Raw genomic sequence first — 11,630 nt, forward strand, 5'->3', positions numbered from 1 at the left:
GCGCAACCGGCCGCCCGCCGACAGCCGCGCACGGGACTTCTCCAGCTACCAGGAGCACGAGCCCACACCGGTGCCGGGCTCCGGGGCCGCCCGGCCCGGCAGGAAGGCCACAAAGAAAACAGATAAACCCAGACTAGAAGACAAAGATGATCTAGATGTAACAGAGCTCACAAACGAAGATCTGGATCACCTTGTGAAATACGGAGTGAATCCTAGTACCATTGTGGGAACAACCAGGAAACTATATGAGAAAAAGCTGTTGAAACTGAGAGAACAAGGAACAGAATCAAGATCTACTCCTCTGCCAACAGTTTCTTCTTCAGCAGAAAATACAAGGCAGAATGGAAGTAATGATTCTGACAGATACAGTGACAACGAAGAAGACTCTAAAATAGAGCTCAAGCTTGAGAAGAGAGAACCTCTAAAGCAGAGCAAAGACTCCAGTAACACTCAAGCAAAGAAGAGTTGAGCACAATCAGGTTGTCAACAGGGTGACAGGAAATTTCAAGCATGCAGCTCCTATTCTGCCAATCACTGAGTTCTCAGACATACCCAGACCACCACCAAAGAAACCACTGACAAGAGCTGAAGTGGGAGAAAGAACAGAGAAAAGAGGAGTAGAAAGGGATATTCTTATGGAAATGTTTCCCTATGAAGCATCTACACCCACAGGAATTAGTGCTAGTTGCCGCAGGCCAATCAAAGGGGCCGTTAGAACTCAGTGATTTCCGGATGGAGTCGTCCTTGGCATCTAAATATATTCCTAAGTATGTTCCCTTGGCAGATATCAAGTCAGAAAAGACAAAAAAGGGACGCTCCATTCCCATGTGGATAAAAGTTTTGCTGTTTGTTATTGTGGCAGTTTTTTTGTTTTTGGTCTATCAAGCTATGGAAACCAACCAAGGAAATCCCTTCTCTAATTTTCTTCCTGCCGACTCAAGAAAACCTAACTGAAGGCATCTCTTTGGCACATTCAACTTGGTCTCCTTTTTTAAATAACTGTATTGAAAAACATTTGTGTGCAGTTGTTGATTCTAAGAACTAAAAATAATGTGATTTCACCTCAATAAATGTACTATTCCATTGAAAAGCAAACAAAATATATATGGACCTCATGAAAATGTTTTTGGACTTTAGACTCGCAGGAGATCACTTTGTGCCATATGAATAATCTTTTTTAGCTCTGAAACTTTTTTGTAGGCTTTATTTTTTTAATGTGTACATCATTTTTGGAAAAAAAAGTTTTTTGTGTGTATTTAGGAAACAAGGGCAAAACATGGCAGTATAATGTGAAGCTACATAGTTAAATACTTTCAATTCTTACATAAAATATTTTAAGAATTCTCTGCTGAAGAAAAACTTTAGACACGTGAAACATGATGAAATTCGCTAAGAGAAAAACTCAGTTGTACTTTTTGCAACTGCAGCAAAGTTTGATGGCGCTTACAAGGAAAAGTACAGCAATAATCTCTTCTGTAACTTGTATTAATAGTGATAGTATTGTTTTAGTCCTATCATACTTTTCTTTAGAAGACTTCTGGAATCAACAAAGTCCTGCTTCAGCAAAACTCATTTAAACACCTGTAGGTCTGGCTGAAGCAATATGTTTCAGAGAACTGTTAGCTGACTGTATGTGTTTTACAAAGCTATTAGCTAGCTATACGCTGTAACTGGGAATTTGTACTTTTTAATTTACAGCAGAACATTTATTCTGTCAATCCAGTTTGTTACCAAAATATTTTTAAGATAAGCCGTGTGTGTTTGTTTAGAAGTTAAACATTTTAAACACTGATCTTATATTCCATTTGGATTCATTATTGTATTGTCTTCTGTTACCAAAAACAAATTTTGCCAAGTTATTTTGCCCTGCATCATTTGATTTTAAAGCATTTCCTCTTAAATTGCTTAATAAGCAGTAGTAGATACTTAAAATTGTATACTTAAGATTGTAAACTCTGAATATGAGGTGGGCATTATAACTCTGTGTACTCTTGAAATTGTTATCTCTGTGGTAGATTTTTTTTTAGCTGAAACTTAACTCATAAATAACTTCACTGGATAAAGGAGTAGGTGACTGAAAAGTCAATAGAATAAAGGAAAACAAAAATTTTAGATTTATCTGAGTTTCAACTTTAGAGTCACTGACCATAAAGTACACTAAAAATGTGAGTTATTTTAAAACATCATCTGAAGTAGAAAGATAGCTTTTAAAAAGGAAGAAACTAAAGACGTATATTTAGACCAGCCCAGCAGACAGTTTTGATTCAAATTAGGCCTATTCTGGTATTCAACTTTTAGATATGTTGTAGACATCTTCATTTTCCATTGCAGTTGAGACCAGAAACATCTGTAGGCATGGCCCTGCAAGGCAAGTGGGAAACTTACTCCCAGGCCAGAAATGTTTCCGTCTCTGAGTAAAAGTGTTTCTTTGAGATGAGCCACAGAGGGCACACATTTTACTCAAGTTTTCTGCAATGAGGTGATAGCAGAGCTGTACACTCGGTTTTTAAACTTTGTTTCCCATATTGTTTTCACTCTTTTGCTTATAATTAGAAATTGTGAGGAGCTCCACTTAATGTTTTAAAATGTGAGGAGATAAATCAGATTTAACATGTATGTAAGATCAATTCTCTGAAAGTCTGGTCCAAAATAGCTAAAGTAGGAAATGCAGTCATTTTTTAAAAACATGTACTTGGTCTTTTGTCTGTGTCTGTTTTTCTGTTTTATTTCTTTTGAGTAAATGTGTCTTTGATGTAAATGCAAAGCATTTCTTCCCTATTAAATTGTAGATGTAGAAACAGTACAATTCAGAAATAAAAAAAAATTAACTCCTAAAAAAAAATAAAAATAGTCCAATTAAAATAGAAATTAATTTTAAACTCTCTGGGATCTATTTCTTGTTCAGATATTGGAATTTGATTCCCAACATTCATCTTTTTCTTTCTTTCTTTCTTTTGAGTCAGGGTCTCACTCTGTCACCCATGGCTTACCACAGCCTCAACCTCCTGTGGTAAGGCGATCCTTCCACTTCAGCTTCCTGAGTAGCTGGGACTATATGTATATGCCACCATACCTGGCTAATTTTTTTTTTTTTTTTTTTTGGTAAAGATGAGGTGTCGCTATGTTGCCCAGGCTGGTCTTTAACTTCTGGGCTCAAGTGATCCTCCTGCCTTGGCCTTCCAAAGTGTTGGGATTACAGGCATGAGCCACTGTACCCAGTCTCCAACATTCATCGTATTAACTACAGCACTACAGAATCAATTGGGATTTTAATAATAAAGGAAAAAAATGATGTAATAAGGCCTGGTAATTTAAACAATTCCTAAAATTACTTCTTTCCTAAACACATTCCCACCAGCAGTTGGAAGATGCACTGAATACCCTCTCCTCACACTCCCCCATTGGGTTATCTGGCATCAAGCAAAGGGGCAGGAAGCTGCCTCTACAAAAGCAGTTTGACTACAAGCTAGTCTGGCTCAGATTTCTGGACCCCTCACTTGCACCGACTCCTTCCAAGGTCCTGGAAAAGCCCCTAAGCAGAGTGTTCCTATGTTCATATGCTTTTGCAAAATTTACCAAAAAAAAAAAATAATAATAATTGCAGTCAATTAAGACTAGTGCCTTTTTCCACTGCAACTTTGCCTCTGTCCCTCTTCCACTTCATGACAGGTAGCTTAAGAGGAAATGTTGGCATTCTGAGGATCCAGCTAAGGGCACACTGATTTGGAGACAAATTTAGTTTGGGTTTAACAGGACACATTTATGTTGTCTGCGGTTATTTTCACTGTGTATGTGTAAGTAATTACCAACAATCTCAATGCAGGTAGGCTTCTAGAAATATTGTTATCCTCTACTTCGCCAGCTCACTAGGGGTTTTATGAAACAAAGGTACAGGGCTAGGGGTCCTGTGACAATGTCAATAGGTTTGATGGGACTTGGGAAGTGTCTGGGCAGTGGAAAAGAAATCAAGTTTGAAATACAGGGATCCAGATGCTCATTTGTGACAAATTTATCATCAGATATGTTAAGATATAAGTGAACAGTTCAGTTCTCAATAGTCAAAACAGAACTCCTCACCTGTCAGAAAAATAATCAATAATGTAGCAGTACAATTAAAAGTGTGACTTAGATGTGTTTTTTTCCTTTCTTGATAAAATTATGCAAAATAAAAATTACCAGAATTCCTGCTTTTCTAGGACACAAACCAGTAGCAGTACTAGAAACAGCAAATATGTATGTGGTGAAATCACAAGTTTAATGCATCCTATCAATACTAAGTATTTATCAACTGCACAGAAGGAATCACTGAAATTTTTCTATTCTCTCACTATCATGGAAAGGCAATTAAAAAGTACTTAGCCAAAGAAAAATATATTTATAGAGATATATCAGGTAATTAACAAATGTTATTTTTCTCGACTTAATTTTGTTTGTATTACTGACCAATTTTTCAAATGTGTTACTTTTTCTCATTCTAAAAATTCACTTTTAAATTAATTTTTATTTGTAACTTTGTACTCTTTTTCTTAGACTTTTCCCCTCCCTCTAAATTGTATACCTTCAAGTCCCATAAAACCTGGCATCTGCCTTTGACCCAGATGAAATCTGATTCATTCAAACATTTATTGAGCACCTATCCTGCTTCAGGGAAGTCTAAATACTCAGAAATATAGGAGTTTATGAGTGAGAAAAATCCCTCCCAATATAGTGGGCAGATAAAGAAGACAGTACAATATGTTAAATGTGGTAAATGCCTTGGAAAAAATGAAGTGAGGATGGCAGAAAGAAATTTGGCAGGTGGAGGGAGGGAAGGAGTGGGCCCCCACCAAGAAGACAAACATCTGAGTCAAGGCCTTGAGAATGCTCTGGTACACATTACAACAGCTACCACGACCTGAGTGACTACCATTGCTAGGAGGCTCATGCCAAGCCCTTCACTTACATCATCTCATTCAATCCTCACAAAAACCTTGTGCAGCTGGCATCCCTGTTTTACAGATCAAGAAACTCAGGCTCAGAAAGGTGAGTGACTTGTTGGCAGTCACTCAGCTCCACATGCAGCCTCAACCCCACCCTGATTCCACGGTGTGCACAGGGCATACAATGACTTAATCCAGAAAGGGAGACAACTGAATAAGCGACCAGTACCACCAGCTCACTGCAGTCACAAAGAGAGCAGAAATTAAGAGGCAGCACTGCCAGCCTGACCCGGAAAGGCTTCCCAGCCACAAGTAGGATCTGGGCTTCACAGGGCAGTAGAAGGCCATGTGGACAAAGGGCACAGTGTGTACACAGGTGTGGGACTACATAAAAACTGCAGGAGCAACTGGGAAAGGATGAAAGGCTGAGTGTGGCTGGGCCATGACACCTGAGGGGAGGTGGGCTGTGAGTGCTCTAGTGGCCCAACTGAATGGAGTCCCCTATCTAAACTAGTTTTGCAGTTGGGATATGACATGACCAAGTTTTTATTTTGGGAAGCAATCAGGAGTATGGGTTGGGGAGGGGAGAGATCGGATGAAGCAAGATTCATCATTGCATCCTATAACATTACAGGGCCTTTTTGCTTTTGAATTTTAATATGGCTATAAACTAAAACACCAGTTTAGGGGAAAACAAGCCCATGACTAAAATAAAGCCACTTATGTCACTCTAACTTCCCTCCTGATCCTGTCCACATCTTCATGTATTTTTACACTATAATTGCTGTGTACACACCATTTCAACTTTTCGGTTAAGGCATATTTTAAAGCATATTTCCGTGGATCAAAATGGTTCCAATTTTGCTTCGAGGGGAGGAGGGAATGTGGCTTGCTGAAGCATGTTTACTGGCTGTGGAGTATTCTACCAAAATGGCATAACTGTGTTTGCTTACAGATTATTTGTTTTCAAAAGTGTGATTCCAAAATCAAAATTCTTATCATATATTGCTAGTTACTCTGCAAAAAGGTTAGACCAGTTTACAGAATCACCACCAATGTAAATCCTCCACAGAAAACCACCAAAGACTGAGCTTCATCATATTGTTTTCTGGGACTCTCAATTTTTGTTGCCAAGGTAAAAACCCCAACATTGACAAATATACTAGAATCACATCCTGATCCCAGAGAACATGACTGGAGTCACTTAGGCTCAGCATCCAACATTATAATGGGGTTACTTACACACCTAGCACTCTGCGGTATAGTGAAGTTCATGAGTAATAGGAAAGTTGAACACTGATACGAAAGTGGGTGGAGGAAAAATGAGAACAAAACTTAAAGGGTAAGCAGTAGTAAGAAAAATTAGATGTCAGAATATAAAAGAGTTTGTTTTATTTTTTCTTTTTGGAGTCTCATTCTGCTGCCCAGACTGGAGGGCAGTGGCATGATCATGGCTACCACAGCCTGAACCTGCTGGGCTCAGCCTTCCAAGTAGCCGAAACCACAAGCATGCGCCACCACACCTAATTAATTTTTTTACTTATTGTCAAGACGAGGTCTCACCAATTTTCCCAGGCTGTTCTCAACGCCTGGACTCAGGCAATCCTCTCGCCTCAGCCTCCCAAAGTGCTGGGATTACAGGTGTGAGCCACCGTGCCCAACTAGAAGAGATATTGATATGAGTAGAAGCAGAACTACTTGGAAAAAAAGGAGAGAACAGAACTCCTTGGGTCAAATGGATTTAAACAGGCTCAGATGGAACTGCCCATGCATTGATCTTTGCTTTGGCTTCCCTCCGAGCAGGATAACTTTGCTTTATTACTGCCTAATTCTCTCTCAATTGTTTTTTATATCCAGGGTTGGCTAGTTCTACCATCTACTCAGATTATTCCTCCACCTGATAATAATGACAGCTAGTATTTATTAAGCATTTACTGTGTGCCGGACATCTTGCTGAGAGTTTTTAAAATCGTCTCTTAGTCCCCACGATGACCCAATGAAGTAGGTAAACTTTACCCATTTTATGGATAAGGAATCTGAGGCAAAGATAAATAAACATATCTTACATCAATTTCCTCTTTGAGAAGGAATTAGTACAGAAAGAACCTGGAAGTCTACGAGCAACTAATAGTCCTCTATGTAAATAACTCAGTACACTTTTGTAGTTCAGGAAACGGCACCATCAGTATCTAGCTTACTAATAGTGAACCATATAATGAGAATCCACAATAAGGCTAGGGCACCGGAAAAGTATGGGTGGATGACTGGCTTTGCAAATACCCCAAGGTGTAACCCTAAACCAGTCATTCCACTTCCCTGAGCCTACTTTTCCTCTACTTTAAAATGGGGCTATGTAGCCTGGCTATATCTCCAAAGATTTTCAGAGAACTGAATAAATAATGGGTATAAAGTGCTCCCCAGACTCTTTTGCTTCACAAATATCTTTTGGTGTCCAGGAACTCACAAAAACTTCAATGAGCAGCAGAAAGAGAAAATTCAAATTACATTTGGCCTACTGGTAAAGGTTACTCCACGCTTCCCTACCTCAAATGTCTCTCTCATCTCCCTGGCACTGAAAAAATCTGTGTGGTCTGTTATAATGAAGTCTACACAATACCAGCATTCTAACCCAACGCCACCCAATGCTTATCAAACATTTCCACAGTGACATAACCAAAAATACATCATGGAAACAACAACAACAACAATAACAAAAAACCTAGGGAGAAAAAACTACCCTTTAAAGATTTGGCCCTGGGTTTTAAATCCGCCCATCCTTTTTAAACACTATGTACTGACATTCTTTCCTTCAATGATGCCTTGTTTTAATTTCTGCTTTTCACACACATTAGTGGCATATGAAAGGTCAGAGATTGCTGCCACAGCCTAAATGGAAAAAATGCCTATAATCCAGGTGTGTAATGCACTGGGCCATATTCTGGTCCCCAGTCTTCATGGTTTTCCTTTCGTAGGCTTCCCACTAGCTTGAGTATTTCTAGACTTTAGTGGAGTAAAAACATTAACACGTAACACTTGATTCTCACCTTTAACACACAGTTTAAGGAAAGGCTGAGAAAGGCAAACAGGGCTCAAACATAACCTTTTGGGCTTCCACCTGTGGCTCCTGGCGGGCCTCCACCGGGCACCCGAGTATCCACCCGGGACACTCCCGGCCTGCCGCTCTGCTGGCCTCCCTGGGGGCACCGCCGGGTCTCCACGCGGGACACTCGCCGGCCTACTGTCCCGCGGGCCTAGATGGGGGTCCCGGGGGGTCCACGCAGGACATTTCCCGGCCCACCGCCCCGCCGGCCTTCATGGGCACCGCCGGGCGTCCAGGCAGGCCACTCCGCGGCCCACCACCCCGCCAGCCTCCATGGGGCAGGCTCCCTACAGATGGGCGCTCCTCTAAGGAAGACCCGCCTAGGAAGTCCCGCCGTCTTACGAAGGCCTTCAGAGGCCGGGCGTGGACTATCTCTGGTGGACCGCGGCCTCAGCGCCCGTCCAGCCTGGGCCTCGGGTCTCGGGCTTCACCGCCCACCTCGCGAGGCCCAGCCCTGCCCCGCGCGCCCGGGCCGCCGCCCGCCCTCGCCTTCGTCTCGCCTCGCCTCCGCCCTCGCCCTCGCCCTCGCCCTCGCCCTCGCCCTCGCCCTCGCCCTCGCCCTCGCCCTCGCCCTCGCCCTCGCCCTCGCCTTCGCCCTCGCCCTCGCCCGCCGCGTCCTCACCGGCCTGGAGGGGCCTGCGTCGCCTCTAGCAGCAGCCTCCAGTCCCGCGCCGGCGCCGCCCGCTCGCGACTGCCCGCCGGCAGCCCCCGCGTCGCGTGCCCCGCCCAGGACCCCGCCCCCGCTCCGCGGACGCGCCGCCGATTGGTCTGCGGGGCGCTGGGGCGGGGCCTCCCGGCCCGCGGCCTGAAAGCGCGACATCGAGTTCTGATTGGTGAACGGAGGGAGAAGGGACGGAACGAAAGGCGGGTAGCCTGCGAAATCAAACGCAAATCTGTGTAGAGCACCGGCTTGTTGGGCGGGGCCTCGGCTCGCCGAGCGGGACTTTGGCTCGCAGAGAGGGCCCAGCCCTAGGCGGGGCTTCGATACGTTGGGCGGGGCCTCGGCACCCCGAGGGAACTCGGTCCTGGGCAAGACCTCGGCTCACTGGGCGGGGCCTCGGCTCGTTGAGTCGCCGCAGTCCCAGGCGCGTCTCTCTAGGCACGGCCTCCTTCTTGCCACCCACCTATGAAAACCTCCCGAGACCGTGGCTTAGGGCACGGGGCACCACCGAAGGATCGCGCGAGGGCGCGTTGCTGCAGAGACAACCTGCTCCGGGTAGGAGGGCCCCGATCCTGCCCTACCTCATCGCAGACTTCGTGGTTCCCCTCCGGACCAAGGACAACCACCTCACAATGGAAACGTGAGACCATATATGCGGGACCTTCTAGGCTCGCGATTCGCAGCAGCATACTTCTCTGCTTCCTCTAGGGGTTCTTTTAACTCCTACACGTCCTTCAAAGCCCCGCCCAAAGTGCACTCCAAGCCCGGCCCCGGCACCCGCTGTCCACTCGCAGCTGAAGAGGATAAATACAGGAGCGCCCCGGGCACGGAGGGGAGAATCCTCCTACTGCGCTCCGAGTCTGGCCCTTCAAGTTACCCAAAAGCCCAGGGGGAGGAAAGTTGGCTAGAGGAAACTCTACTCTGCCACAAGATAGACTGGGATCCCAGGGCGGGCACACGGGGAGACTCAGCCCTACAGGGCGCACACCCGACATGTCTCCCACTTCCCAGGCTTTTCCTCTAACGTGCCCTCAGCGACAACACCGCTAGCCCCAGAGGGTTTCATACTGGCACACACATCCCGGGACAGAGGATCCCAGCAGGCACTAAGAACCGATGGGGACGGTGCGGGTGACAGCCTGGCCAGAGGGGCTGGTGGTGCCGGTGCAGTGTGTATGCTGGCAACCTGAGGCCAGCAGTCGAGGGCAGGCGTGGTGACCAGGCTGAGCCGAGGAACTAGACAATGGGAGCTTCACTACACAGGGTTCCAAGACAGCCCAGGAAGTACTGATACCAGGGAAGGAGCCGAGACGGTCGTGTGATGGCCAATCCAGTGGGCAGCGAGAGGACCAGAGGCCTTGAGTGGAGACATCCAGCCACCCAAATCAGGCTTCAAGTCCAGGTTTTTAGTTTACCTTACTAAAGTTGTAGAGCTTTCCTAACCTCTTATGAATTAGAAATTTCTTCTTCAATATATGAGGGGGGACCCCCCCCCAAGTCCAGAATTATCTTGTGGAGGGCAGGCCCCTTGTGGTGCAGGTTTCCCCTGCTAGGCTTAAGTGTTCTAGGAACGCACAGTCATTAGTATACCAGCTAGCATGTAGTGATAGGCTGCATTTGGCTTCAGTGAATTTTTTTTTCTTGAAATTCAATACATGTGCCTATTTCATGATGGGTGATTTATGAGTACTCCTGCCCACACTGTGCTGAGTGGTCAGCAGTTTTTGGTCAAAAGTGGCATGACTCCCTTGCCCTACTCTCCCTATTCACTGGATCTCACCCAGAGTAACTTTTTTTGTTTCCCTGAAGAAAAAAATTCTCAAAGGGAAAGGTTTTGCTCACGTGGAACAGGCGAAACAAAAATGGCAGAAGCACAAAAAGGCATCAAATTGACAAGTTCATAAACTGTTTTAAGAGTGGAAACTGTCTTGATAGGTATATTGGATCAAATAGAGAATACTTTGAAGATGACTGAGGTATAAACATGTAAGAATACATAATTTTTAATAAATTCTGGGCTTTCCCTCTCATATTTCTATCACTCGTTTATAGTTCCAGGTATTGAGTGGGTGTTTCTACTGTAAATAACACATTTCTTTTCCCACTACATTTTCCAATTAGTAAGCAGATGTCACTGACCTCAGTTCTAAGCTTTATTACAACTTGTCTCATACTTTCTAAGTAGATGATCTGTTCACCTCTAAATAATTACTTTCCCATCTTTGTTGCTTTCTTTGGGGCTGGGATCTCCAATATGTACAAAGTTGCTCAATGTTGATGTTACTGATGTCAGTAGTTTTTTTCTGACTGTATATACATATATTGTCAGGGCTTTGAATCTTCCCCAGAAAACCTTACACTTTTATAAAAAACCAATACCAATACTTATTTAGTATCTAAACAATAGTGCTTTATTGATGAAAGGTTAGTTTAAATGGATACAAAATTGCTGTGTAAAATAAGTGTTTTCAAAATACATTTCAATAGGTAGAGATTATCTCTTAGTAAAAGAGTGTTTATCTATTATCAGAAGTACATATTTTGACTTGGGTAGCAAAACAAAAGGGAATTAGAAGTTTAACAGTGTAGGCCCTCCCACCCTGCATAACCATTATTAGGTGGCAACTTCCCCTTAGTACTTCTACTCAAACATACACAGGGCTTACAATAACCACCTGCAAACACTTTGTTTTTGTTTTTTTTTAAATAACTGACTTTGCATGGATGTACTCTAAAATTATGGAACACTTTTTTAGTACAAACTTTACACCATGAGTCTAAACAGGTTTTGACCATTCACAATAATGTAATAGTGAAGGGGCAATATTAGCAAGAACACCAGAGTACTTTCTATAGTACATCTTCATAACTAATATCATTTGACCTTCTCATTTTATTTTTCTGGCCCATACAAAACCCAAAAACCCTGTTTCATCCTTGGATTAAGCAT

At 43.7% G+C, this 11,630-nt stretch overlaps 1 protein-coding gene and 1 pseudogene across 1 annotated transcript in view; one reads left to right on the forward strand and one right to left on the reverse strand.

Moving 5' to 3' along the window:
* FARP2 (FERM, ARH/RhoGEF and pleckstrin domain protein 2) overlaps window positions 1–8,747 on the reverse strand; it is a 129,792-nt gene extending 121,045 nt beyond the window's left edge. The window contains exon 1 of the mRNA XM_021708462.1: window positions 8,609–8,747. The gene's annotated coding sequence lies outside the window, so the exon portion shown is untranslated. The remainder of the gene's footprint in view (window positions 1–8,608) is intronic.
* Window positions 2–1,086, forward strand: LOC103251269 (annotated as a pseudogene).
* Window positions 8,748–11,630: the final 2,883 nt, after the last annotated feature.

This window comes from Carlito syrichta, unplaced genomic scaffold (assembly GCF_000164805.1).
Source record: "Carlito syrichta isolate Samal-C Ts95f unplaced genomic scaffold, Tarsius_syrichta-2.0.1 Scaffold138451, whole genome shotgun sequence".
Classification (NCBI taxonomy): domain Eukaryota; kingdom Metazoa; phylum Chordata; class Mammalia; order Primates; family Tarsiidae; genus Carlito; species Carlito syrichta.